Here is a 12,650-nt window from a genome sequence, read left to right on the forward strand (position 1 = left end):
CCGCGTCGCTGATGGTTGCCTCTTGAAGCTCTTGTAGAGTCACGGCTGGCGATAGCAGGCAGACGAAGTCGTCGTCACTGGCGTTGAACTCACTGGGCTCACTGCACGATGTGGTCGGTAAGGAAAGGCGAGACAGAGCATCCGCAACAGAGTTGTCATTGCCTTTGCGGTACTCTACAGTGTAGTTGTAGCACAACAGGCGAGCCGACCAACGTGAAATTCGCAACGGCCGATGGCCCGTTCCTTTCGTCGACAGCAAAATGACAAGTGCACTGTGGTCGGTGCGTAGAACAAAAGGCCGGCCCCACAAATACACGTGCCACCGTTCGCACGCCCAAACGCAAGCTAGGGCCTCACGTTCACCAACAGAGTATTTTCTTTCTTGGGGTGTCAAGGTACGGGAGGCAAACGATACAGTTTGCAGGGAATGGCCGTTGTCTTGCTGAAGCACTGCCCCAAGGCCATATCCGGAAGCGTCAGTCGTTACGACCACGGGAAGGGCAGGATCAAAAAAATGCAACAAGTCTCATGACGTCAACATGGACTTCAGTAGTTTGAAGCTTGAATCCGCAGCAGCAGTCCAAGTGAAGGCGGAGTCGCGGCCTCGAAGTAGGGCGCGCATAGGCTCAACGACGTCGGAGTAATGCGGGATAAACTTGGAGTAGAAACCCGCAAGTCCAAGGAGGGAGCGAAGCTCGCTGATGTTAGATGGAGTCGGAGCCTTCGTAATCGCCTCGATGGCAGAAGAAAGCGGAAACAGGCCTTCACCACTGACAACATGCCCCAAGAAAGTGAGCTTCGGAACATCGAAGACACATTTGTGGTTGAGCTTGAGTCCGGCTTGGGACAGGCGCTCGAGAACAGCACGAAGGTTGGTCAGGTGCTCCTGTCGGGAGGTGCCATGGACTATGATGTCGTCGATGTAGAAGGGGACACCTTTGCACCCTTTTAAAATTAAGTGCATCATCTTCTGAAAAGCCGAAGGCGCCGAAGCAAGGCCGAAACACACTCGTTTGAAGCGGAAGAGGCCATCATGGGTAATAAATGTGGTCAATTCTCGACTCTCAGGGCTAAGTGGTACTTGATGGTAAGCCGAGGCAAGGTCCAACTTCGAAAAACGCGGTGACCCGTCCAAGCTATGTAGAAGTTCTTCCGTTTGAGGCAAAGGAAAACTGTCGACCACAATAGCCTTGTTCGGCTCACGGAAATCGACGCACATTCGGATGGAGCCATCTTTTTTCCGAGCCACTACTATGGGTGAAATCCACTTGGAAGCGTCGACCCGTTCAATGATGTCTTGAGCTTCAAGCTTCTGGAGTTCCTCGGACACCTGCTCACGAATGGCAAACGGCAGCCGTCGGAGCTTGCAAGCAACAGGAGAAACGGAATCCTGCACTCTGACTTTGTGCACGTAGCCACGAGCAACTCCGAGTTCCTTGGAGAAGAGATGTTCGAAGTGTGGACGTAGCTCAGGAGGTAACAGAGGCGTATCAGGTGTCATGGAAAGACATTCCAACGATGCACCTTTGATCTTCATTTGTAGAGCGGCAATGGAATCCAGGCCCAGCAGCGTTGTGCCTCCCGAGACAACGTACAACAGGATGCAGGCGGTACGGTCGTGGAATTTTGCTGTGGCAACGAAACACCCTTGGACTATAATCCGAGGCTTACAATAGTCCAATAGTTGAACTGCAGTTGATTTAAGCGGGAAACATTTAGCGAAGAATCGGTGGTATAGATCTTCAGAAATAACTGACACAGATGAGCCGGTGTCAATCAGGAAGCGGATGAACTTGCCTTCAATCAGGCCTGAGGTGAAAATTTCGTTTTTTTGACTTTCAACATTGAGAATAGACGCACTGCTGGCACCATCCGGCATCGACGATGTGTCAGCAGTATCTGCAATTTGCTGAACTTGAACAGGACGGTCGGACGACTTGCAGAGAGAGTCGAAATGGCCCACCTTGCCGCACCGACGACACTTGCGGCTGCGGGCTCGGCATGCAGGGTTGTTCGCTAGGTGAGTTGTAGAACCGCAGCGGTAGCACATGCGCTCTGGTATTGCAGCAGCAGGTTGTGATGGTTGACTTTGGCACTTGCAGCAATGGGCCTGAGGTGGTGTTTGTCTAGATCCGCGCTCGCATCTCACACAATGTACTGGAGCGTCCTCCTCAGCCAATTCCCTGGCTTCCCGGGAAGCTTGCTCACACTGTCGAGCAAGGAGCATGGCGCGCGACAGAGTCAAGGAGGAGCCTTCCATGAGTAGGCGCTCACGCAGATAACAACTCGAGGTCTTCTCCACCAGCTGGTCCCTGATCATACCGTCCGCCATGGTCCCAAACCCGCAGTCGCCGACAGGGCTGCGAAGGACAGCGACGTACTCATCGGTTGTCTCTCCTGAAGCCTGAACTCCACGGCGAAAACGATGACGTGCGGCGATTACATTCACGGACGATTTGTAATGCTCCGACAGGATGGATATCGCCGCATCAAATTCGTCAAGGCGGGGCGCCTCGTCACCGGAGTGCGAAGCCGCAGCTGTAGGCGCTGGAGTGGACGACGGCGGCGCCAATGTATAAAAAATGCGCTGACCTTCCAGTCCGAGGCAAATCAGCAGGATGGCCTTCCGCCTGTCCGCGCCCAGAGTAGAGGCACCAGAGGCCAACATGTAATTCCGGAACGCCAGCTCCCATTGCTCCCATGGAAGGGCAGGACGACCAGGAGTCGGCAGGAAGGGTGGTGGTGGCTGAAGCCCAGAAAAGCTCATGACGGATGGTGAGCAGGCCACGTGAAGGTCCCGAATCAAAACAGCATCTTCGTCGCCAAAATATGTTGTATCGTAGTAATGATAATTAGCAATGAAACAGTACACGTAGCATACGGTCGAGCCGATCTGTATTCCCTACTTCGTCGTGTTCTCTCCCCCCATGCGCGCGAGTGCGTGCAGCGCACTTGCCACACTTCATCTTTATCACACTCTTCAATGCACCAACTGTTGGCGGTTCGGGCATAGCGGCAAAGCATGCAAGTCGGAGACCCGCTGCCGTTTATGTGGACAGGGTCATTCTGCTGATAACTGCACCTCAGAGCAGCCTCATTGTTGCCTCTGCAGCAACATTCACTCAGCTGATGATGCCAACTGCGCAAAACGTAGTGAAGAGCGTAGCTTGTTGGACATTATCAAAGAGAAGCGGTGCTCAAGAGCCGATGCTTACGCTGCTCTTAACTGGAAAAAAGATTCATATGCTGGTCGTGTGCGTGCTTCTGTTGGGGACATTGAGTCCAACTTGACTGCCTCAATTGTAACCACTGTAGAAAAAGCTCTTAATAATGTGGTTGAGCGAATGCTAAACACTTTCTCTGAGGCGTTGGCTCAGTTTGTTTATTGCAGTTCAGTCTGTGTCACCATAAACACCCGTCCTGGCAGCAACGTCTGCATCTGTTTCAGCTTCTGCAGCTAGTGCTAGCCGCTCTACATAAACCTTCTGATGCTCCCCAGGTCCCACCTCACATCTCTGTTCCTTGCAGTGAACGTCGCAGTGACATCTGCACAACAGATGTCGAAATGCTGTGCCCTACGCAGAAGCGCCGTGCTTCCTCATCACCATCTAATTCTAGTTCTCCACAGATGAAAGCTAAAAAGGGACCACCCAAACTTCATCCCCACGTTGATATCCTTAAAGAGGCGGTTTCGGCCTCTTCAATCGGTCAATAATCATGGCAGGTATCAAAGTGTTACAATGGAATTGCCGTTCCGTCTTGTCTTCTCTTCCAGATCTAGACATACTTATTCACAAGCATAAGCCTGATATTGTACTTTTACAAGAAACGTGGTTATCACCGTATAAATCATTTTCAATGAGAAACTTTCGAGTTTTCAGGTCAGATTGAACTGTTGGCAGGGAAGGTGGACTGGTAACCGTGCTATCTAAAAATTTCTCATCACGCATATATCTCTATGAAAATTCTCCCTGACTGTGAGCTTTTGGCGATTAAACTTTCATTTCCGCATTGTGCTGATATTACAATTGCTGTCTATTTTCCTTTAGGTGTACACAGGACAGATGATTAGACAGCTTGGTGACTGGCACAAACAATGCAGTCATCGCAGGAGATTTTAATTCTCACCATAGTGACTGGGGAAGTCGCACTGATTCCTGCGGCCAGCTTCTCTGGTCGTGGCTGTCTGCAAATGCTGTACTCTGCTGGAATTCTAGAGAAATAACCTTTATGCGAGGGGTTGCTCGCTCAGCCATTGACTTAACATTATCAGCAGGTAGGATAGATGTGACTGATTGGTCGACAGAGGATTCGGGTATCCGGTTATCTCCTCTTAAAACTAGTTGTGTAACCCATAAAATTCTCAACCACATAATTTATAAAAATATGATGTCCGCCTCACTTGCTTCTATAGTTAATACAAGCCGGGATGACAGAGCTCAGCAGACGGTTTAATTTTTGCAAAATGCAATAGACCACTCAATATTCGCTGTGCCCGCAGCAGCCTCTAATGAACAGCCGTCTCCTTGGTGGACAGAAGAATGTGAGAAGGCCTATCGTCGCAGAAAAGCGGCCTGGAAGAGGCTGTCCTGCAACCAGAGTTCGGCTAATTGGTTAAATTACAAATTCTTCTCTGCATCTTTCAAAAGAACAATTGCAAAAGCCAAGGAGGAGTACAACCAAAATTTAAACACATATCTTTCGTGTCTGATGTTATTTTAACTCGGTTTTGTATAAATTTCGTGTTCCTTTCTTGTATTTGACTTGTACCGCGTTCTTGCACCGATAATATGGTTTTTCCGTCTGTATGTACATCTGTATTTTCCCCCCTCACCCAATGCTCTTCGGGGCCTGTGAGGTACTAATAAATAATAATAATAATAATAAATCCTCGTCATCGGAAAGCCCTGTATAGATTCATGGAACGTAACAAGAGTTCTGCCGTCCCTCTTCTCACTAGTTCAACAGTGTTATCACCAAAAAAGGCTCAGGAGAGCCTGGAGTGTATTGCTCAGGGATTGGCGTTACACTTCCAGACGCAGAGAAACGTCCCTTTGTGCACAATTTCACCCTCTTCTGAATATACCGAGGTTGACGCATCAGAGCTCCTCTCAGTCCTGGCAATGTTGCATCCTGCAGCTCCTGGACCAGATGGTGTCACTGTTGGTATAATTAAAATTTTAGCTGAGGAGTTTACAAGCGCCCTCTTAGATATGGTCAATGCTTCTATGGAAAATGCATGGATTCCAAGCATTTGGAAGACGGCGAAAATCATTTTATTAATGAAAGATGTAGGAAAAGGATACGTCTTAGATTATATTCGACCAATTGTGCTGACTTCAAATTTAGTCAAATTATTAGAAAGAATAGTGCACAGTCGCCTCACAAAACATGTTCATGACATCAACGGTCTCAGCTCAGCTCAGATTGGCTTTCGTCGTGGATGCTCTATATGGTCCAAGCATTGGATCTAGAGAGCAGAATCCGGCTCTCGCTACGCAGATGAGAAGTTTTAGCTTTGGTCACTCTTGATGTAGCAAAGGCCTATGACAGTGTAGAGCATAGTATTTTACTTAAGACTTGCTCAGTTACATCCTCCAGCCTACATTTATGCGTGGATATCTGAATTTCTGAAGTACAGATTCTTTTACTGCGCCGAGGGAACCCTATGTTCAAATACATATTATCAATCAAGAGGTGTGCCGCAAGGATCGGTGCTATCCCCTCTGCTTTTTAATATTTTGGTCAGTGGCATCCCCATTCGTCCTGATTTAACAGTTTTCATGTATGCAGATGACATAGCTTTTTTCACCTCGGCCAGGCATATCCACTCCCTTTACCACAATCTGCAGGGATATTTGGATGCTCTTGGAGTATGGTTGCAGGGTATTAATTTATCCCTGAATGTAGACAAATGCGGAGTTTTGGTATTTCCTCCAGACAGGCCTTTGTACATTTCATTAGTCCATCGCTCTCTCCAGATTCCACAAGTGGAATCCGTAAAATATCTGGGTGTTACTTACCACCCAGCATTAGATTGGAGCCTTCATATAAATAACAATGCGTTTCAAGGAGAACGCGCTCTAGGCCGGCTGAGAAGAATCACCAATAAGAAGTTTGGGATGAGCCGTGACACGTTATTGTTACTGTACAAAGCCTACGTAAGACCTATACTTGAATTTGGTTGCATTATGTTCTCTGGTAGCGCAAGCTACAAGATTCAACCCTTAATCTTACTAGAAAGGCGCGCTCTCCGCCTCTGCCTTGGTCTCAGAAAATCAGTTTCAAACGCCCTGCTTTATCTGGAAGCCCGTGTTCCTGATCTAACTTCCCGTTTTCAAATACTCACGGTGCGAACTTTCCTCAGGTCGATGGACCCAGTGTCTGATGTCAGTACTTCTAATTTTGTGTCAGCCGGCCTTATTTCTTCCTCATCATTGGCAACGGTATCAAATGCCCCAAATTATGTTAACGCAGAACCTTTTAACACCAATTGGCGTTGATCTCAGTTCTTTGCAGTGGATTGATGACACGCCGGCAGCAGTGGACTTCCATTTCGACCACATCTTCCCATCTCATGCGAAACACATGCCCGCAGACATTTTAAACGGTATTCTCTCGGATCACATAGATGAATACCCCCATCATACGGTACTTGCTACCGATGCCTCCGTCAACTGCCAAAAAGCTGCAGTTGGCATCTTTTCGCAGGATTTGGCATGGAGTTATTCTGTCCGCATCCCAGATTATATTCCTATATTCTTTGCGGAATTTTTGGCTCTTGGAATGGCCCTTCACAAAATTCCATGCCATGGGTCTCATGTTATTATTCTCGCTGATTGTTTATCGGTGTTAGTCTGCCTTGACACTTCACAAGATTTTTGCGCCGTATCCTGCGATTTTTTGTCCCATGCACTTTGAAGGTGGTCCGTTTTGTCTGGGTCCCTGGCCATGCTGGTATTCATTCAAGTGAGGTGGCTGATTACTTAGCAAGGTCGGCTCTTGACAGGTCAGTGACACATCCCGTCCCGAATTTGAGCCTGCTGGCCATTTCCAGGTTTCAGCGGTTCCTACATATATCAGCCAGGTTACGAGATCCCTTACTAAACACCACTATCAGAACTTACCATATAATTGGAACGTCCGTTCGTGTAAATCCAGGCTGTGTGAGGTAACAATGACGCGATTGCGGTGCAGGATTCTAAGTTTGAATTTATATCTATGCAGGTGTGAGTTGACACCGACGAACCTATGTGACGCATGTGGGAAAGTTGAATCTTTAGACCATTTTCTCCTCTACTGCCCAAGGTTCGCACTTTATCTTTGCCAGTATTATCATCGTTTGGTGCGAACGCCAAGGGATTTGCATTGGGTTCTATTTGTGGGTTTCTCCACGATTACATAATTGCATTAAAGTTCTACGAGCTCTTCTCTTTTCACCAAAATGCTGTCGGTTATTTAGCTGTCAATATTGTTCTGTTGTTTTTATTCATTGATTTTTCAAAATTCACGATTGGTGCTACACTTTTGTCGTCATCTTCCATGGAAACTTCTTTGTTTATTCTACTACACCTTGGCCAATCCCCCCGCGTGTGTATGTGCCATATACCTTGGGGTGAAGAAGAAGAAGAAGAAGAAGAAGAAGAAGAAGAAGAAGAAGAAGAAGAAGAAGAAGAAGAAGAAGCAGCAGAAATGGGTCGCCGAAACTATGTACGTGTGGAGGTCGCCCAGGAAAGCGACCGCGGCCACATTTATTGAGGGCTGTGGGAGAGGATACAGCATCGAAGCGGCGGCGGCGGCGGCAGTGATAGCGTCCGGCCCTGGTCAAGGTTCCGAGCGTTCAGGGGCGTGTCGCCGCCGGTAGTCAGGGCCAGCGGAATCCATGTAGCAGGATGGGGTTGAGTGATCGAAGCCGGGTCGCCAAATCTGCCGGAGCTAAGGCGAGGAAGAACCAGCTCCGATAGCGATGAGGTTCTAACTCACAGCAAAAGATAGCGAGGCGTTCTCCCGACAAACGGTGAGGGCGAGCAAACGGTGAGGTGCGAGCAAACCAAGCACCAGACGAGGTTCACTTCGTGTGAAGTAGGGGTGGTATATTGCATCCCATTGTCCTGTGGGAAAACCTACATCGGGCAAACCGGAGGGTGCATCAATGAACGTCTGAGGCAGCACCGAACAACGTTCAATTCAGGCACTGGCAGCAATTTAGCCTTGCATGTTAAGGTATGCGAGGGATGTTCTCCTTTGCTTCACCGCACGAGCATTATCGGTCGGGGGAGAACAAGACGAGAGCGTGAAATTCTTGAAGCGTTTCTAATCAGGAAAAACAAGGAAAAGTGTGTCAGCGATCCCTCGGTTTTTATCACGGATAAAGAATATAACTTTCTTTTATCTTAATACAGTTGTTCCCTTCATCCAGAGTGTGCGCTTGCGCAGGGAATCCTTTAAATGTGGTGGTTTTTCTTCGAAATAAATCAGTTGCAAGTCCAGCGGTGTGTGTGTGTACCTCCTTTTCTTGTCCTGCGTCTGTGTTCCGCTGGTTCCACCCTGACAACATTATGAACCAACTAGCCCAGCAATTTACGCTCCTAAACACTGGAAGTCCCGAAGTCACGATGTGGTCAGTGATCGAGTGCTTCACAGGTGACGCTTTAAAGGTGGCGATTGGATGGCAAGCCGTTGTACGGTCACAGATGTCAAGCTCGAAGCACGGTCCCGCTGTATGGCTGTTCCAAGATAATTTCGCCATAAGAAGCCTCATTAGCAGCCCCATGTAGACTTGGCTTCTGCATCTGCATGACAGAGAAACAGCCTCTGATTACCCTGACCCTTTTAACGACTGTTTCAAGCAAGAAGGCACCATAGGTCGGCATATCTAGAGCACCGACATAGTTTGGATGAGTGCGTGACCTTTCTTTTCTAACTATGAAGAAGCCGCCATCTTCACGTCATTGTGTGAAACAAGCTAAACAATGTGAACTGTAGATATTGCTGAGGTCTTAAACTGTGTGCGCAACTGTGTGGCAGACTCAGCTGAAGATGAACTTGTGAACCGTCGTTACCGTGACCTTCAAGTCCGAACGGACTTCTTCACATGAGCACCCAGAACAGAGGCTTAACAGCTTCGGTTTCTGACCAGCGTGTAGATCAACGTAACGCACACAATTAGACCTAGCCTTTAGTGTTGAAATGGAACAGCCACATTTTTTTCTTGTGTTTTTCGCGCGTTTTTTTCCCTTTTCCTTGTTTGTTCATTAACCAATAGGCTTACTAAATGCTCTCATCTGCAGCCTACTCACCCTCGGTGGGACGCTGACCAAAGGTCGTGCAATTGCTCGTGGGCTACTCTAGGTTGCCGCACTAAGCAGATCGTGGCGGGGGGTTGTCAAACTGCTGCCTGCTGCGGAGGCGCTACTCATGCAGCGACCACTGCTGGGACCAGCCGCCTGCAATAGGGTCATTTGAGACGGTTTGTTACGTTGGATTATCCGCAACTGGGGAAATTCTTCACGCACATTGCTGCGTTGTGTTGGGATTTACGGCGTTTAAGGCTAAACGGTTCGCACGTGCCAACTAAAGCATGACACTGTTAGTTTTTCAACACATAATCTTTGAGAAGCCTTAAGCGACCTGATAAGCCCCATTTATATCGCATTTATACGGCAGGTGCATGGTGCCCATCACGCGTCAGCACAATGGTGTATGCTACGTTTAGCTCAGAACACACACACACACTGCAACTTCTGTAAAGCTGAGTTAGTTGGAAAATCACATTCGTTTAAAGCAGCGCGAAAGAGAGGCAAGGAAGTAGAAATGCCAGTCCGAGACAGAGACCGATATTGAGCAGCCGTCTCAACTTCTTTCTTGCCTGTGTCCTTCGCTAAGTTTTGTGCACCAATACACACATTGAACATTGATGTACTGATGGTTTCGAATAAATGTCAATGGAAAATAATTATATGTTTTTTTCAGTACAGACTTTCGGTTATTGTTTTTATATATCGTGGTTAGGAGAAGCACATTAAGATAACTTTCTTATGAGCAGAGCAGAACTTGTAGGTATTAACTCATACAAAGGTAGCATTGAACTCAAAGTGGGCATATACACTGTCGCCAGACAGCAGCACTATTGGACCTACTCTGGACATATGAGTGTAAAACACAATTTCACTTGTGTTTCATGCAATACATGCTCGCGAAAACGTATTTTGGCACAGACGCAAAGCTTCATGCAGTAACTGAAACAGTCTGAAAGGCGATGCACATAAATACAAATTACAAGTTGCTTTTATCCATTCCTTGCATAGCCTCTCAAAGTCGCTTAGCTGAACGTTCTGTTTCACTAACCGCTTTTACTATGCATTCCTGAGAAATGGTTGGGAAGCGGTATTTTGGAATCCTGAGAAGTATAGCGCTGATTTTGTCAACTTTGTGGAGTCCCGTAAAGTCCCTTAACCTCCTACTTTTGGCAGCACATGACGATAGTAATTTTTGTGACCTGACTCAAGTGGTGCTTAAGAGAAGGCTTGACCATCTGCCGTGCTCCCTACTATCAAAATGCATTACTCCAAGTTTTCAGTCTTCCGACCAAGCAAGGCAGTCATCCTCACTTGTTTCTATAAGGTGCTAAGGCCGCCAGTAGAATTCGAGTAACGATTTCTCTCTGGATGAAATGGTTACTCCTCATGAAAACTGAATCCATCCTGCTCAACTCCCACCCAAGTGTAAGCCTGAATAAAAACTTGAACTACTCCCGAAGGTGTCTCCCCTCTCACTCACCCCATGCCGACCCGGGATGAAGCAACAGAGGAGCGCGCCAAGCTCAGAGCAGGCAAGGCGACATACTCAGCCCGGAGCGGGATGCCACATCCGAGAGGCCGGAGGCACCCTGCGAAGGTAAAACATTTAATCATTTGTGTGTGTAAACCATAATCAACGTTGACCACAGCGACACATGTAGAGGTTAAAACATTCGAGACAAAATTCCCCAGCGATCACAGATTGGGTTTCTCCTTTGCACCCCCGGAATTTAAACAGACACATGTAGTGATCTCGCGAACTCAGACCTCGAAGCAGTTCCAAGATTTGAAGCATAAATGCAGGAAAGATATTTCATGTACGCACTGAGGGGGACATAGACATGTTCCCATGGAAAGTACATTTGTACAATGTGCGCACAGGAGCGTAGGAATTATGGAAAACACAATTTCAGCGGCTGACATCACGTCCTGTCGAAATTATCCCGGTTATATTTAATGCGAGGTGCACCCCACTATTGCCATTGAGCAGTAGATAGGACTGGAGTCAGGTAAAGTAAAAATAATTTGATTTTGCCAAACAGACGAAATTTCATCCATCGCTGTAAGGTATGTGCTGTTTGGTACTGACGAGCAGAGTTGGCTCAAGTAAGCAATGCGTACGAAAGCCTAACATTCTTTGCCTTCGCCACAGCAGATATGCACGATGGCTACCGTGACTGAAATGCAAACTGGACCTATTTGGACCCTACAATATTGGTCCAAGTGAAGGAGAACAACTGGCCCAATAATTCCGCGATATCATTCTAAGCGTTTTTTTAAATGCGTCAACATTGTGTAGCTATATAGGTGGTTTCAGCCTGGACTAGATTATCTGGTCCTATAACAGAGGAACTACTTAGTATGTTGAAAAAAGAGTGGTATCGTCGGATAGAGCATCGAAAGAGGATGTGCAAGTGACCAAATGGTCAAGTTGCGTTAGCTGGGAAATAATTAGAGCGAAGCAAGTCGAAAAAACGCTTCTGTCGACACCCGAACGACGTGGACTGGAACTTGTGTGCACTGTAAACGTGGAATACAGCGTCAAAAAGCTTAAGCCAGTAAAAAAATGTATAGTCGATGTGATTTAATCACGTAGTTAGGTAGTAAAAACGCTTCTGTGCTTATGCATTTCTCCAGTGTGGGTGCCACAGTGATCTCTAACGTTTTTCGGGTAAGAAGTTAGCGCCTGTGTTGTTTCACAATTTTTATCCCTGGGGTCTCTACTGGTGTGAGTTTGAAACACTTCGCATTGATTAGCGCTAGATATTTGCGAATCCCCCTCAACCAAAACGCAGGCACTCTACTACATTGGACCAGCCATCACGTGTTATGGCAGTGGCATAAGGGGACTCACAATTTGTCCAAGAGTGTTTTATAAGATATGCCTGCGCGATAGGGGCTTGTGCGCACTTTTACTTTCGCATGAAATTAGTATACGTACGTCTCCACACTAAGCACCGAGTGGTTGAGGTAACAGCCATGTCCTATGTTTAGTAGAATGACTGCCAGCTAAAGAATCGTGCACGTCCAATATATTTTCACTAATCATCCTCTGACAGGGCAACTGCGAATGAGAGCTCCTTTGTGGTGGTAACCGCGCCAACTCGCTTGATAGCTGACGCGTTAAATGCTAACCGCAGGTATTTAAAAATCACCATGTCTTTCTAGATGTCCATGCCACCATGATAAGCATCATTGAGGATCAAGTGTTCGGTAATAAAGAGACAACCCGATGAAAGGGAACATTCGTTGAACGGACATGTAGTATGACGAACTAGTGTCATGCATGTCCGATATTCCGTTTTCACAGCGCTTAGTGGTTCCATATTTGGGGCAGAGAAAAATTTGGAG

The 12,650-nt window shown here is 47.2% G+C and overlaps 1 long non-coding RNA gene across 1 annotated transcript in view; it reads right to left on the reverse strand.

Annotated features, from left to right (window-relative positions):
* Positions 1-8,598: 8,598 nt before the first annotated feature.
* Positions 8,599-12,650, reverse strand: part of LOC144100652 (uncharacterized) — a 100,403-nt gene continuing 96,351 nt past the window's right edge. Inside the window, exons 2-3 of the long non-coding RNA XR_013307778.1 lie at positions 9,300-9,446; positions 8,599-8,792 (exon numbers count right to left, since the gene is read on the reverse strand). This is a non-coding gene — a long non-coding RNA (uncharacterized LOC144100652). The remainder of the gene's footprint in view (positions 8,793-9,299; positions 9,447-12,650) is intronic.

Source organism: Amblyomma americanum, chromosome 8 (genome assembly GCF_052857255.1).
Source record: "Amblyomma americanum isolate KBUSLIRL-KWMA chromosome 8, ASM5285725v1, whole genome shotgun sequence".
In the NCBI taxonomy this organism is placed as follows: domain Eukaryota; kingdom Metazoa; phylum Arthropoda; class Arachnida; order Ixodida; family Ixodidae; genus Amblyomma; species Amblyomma americanum.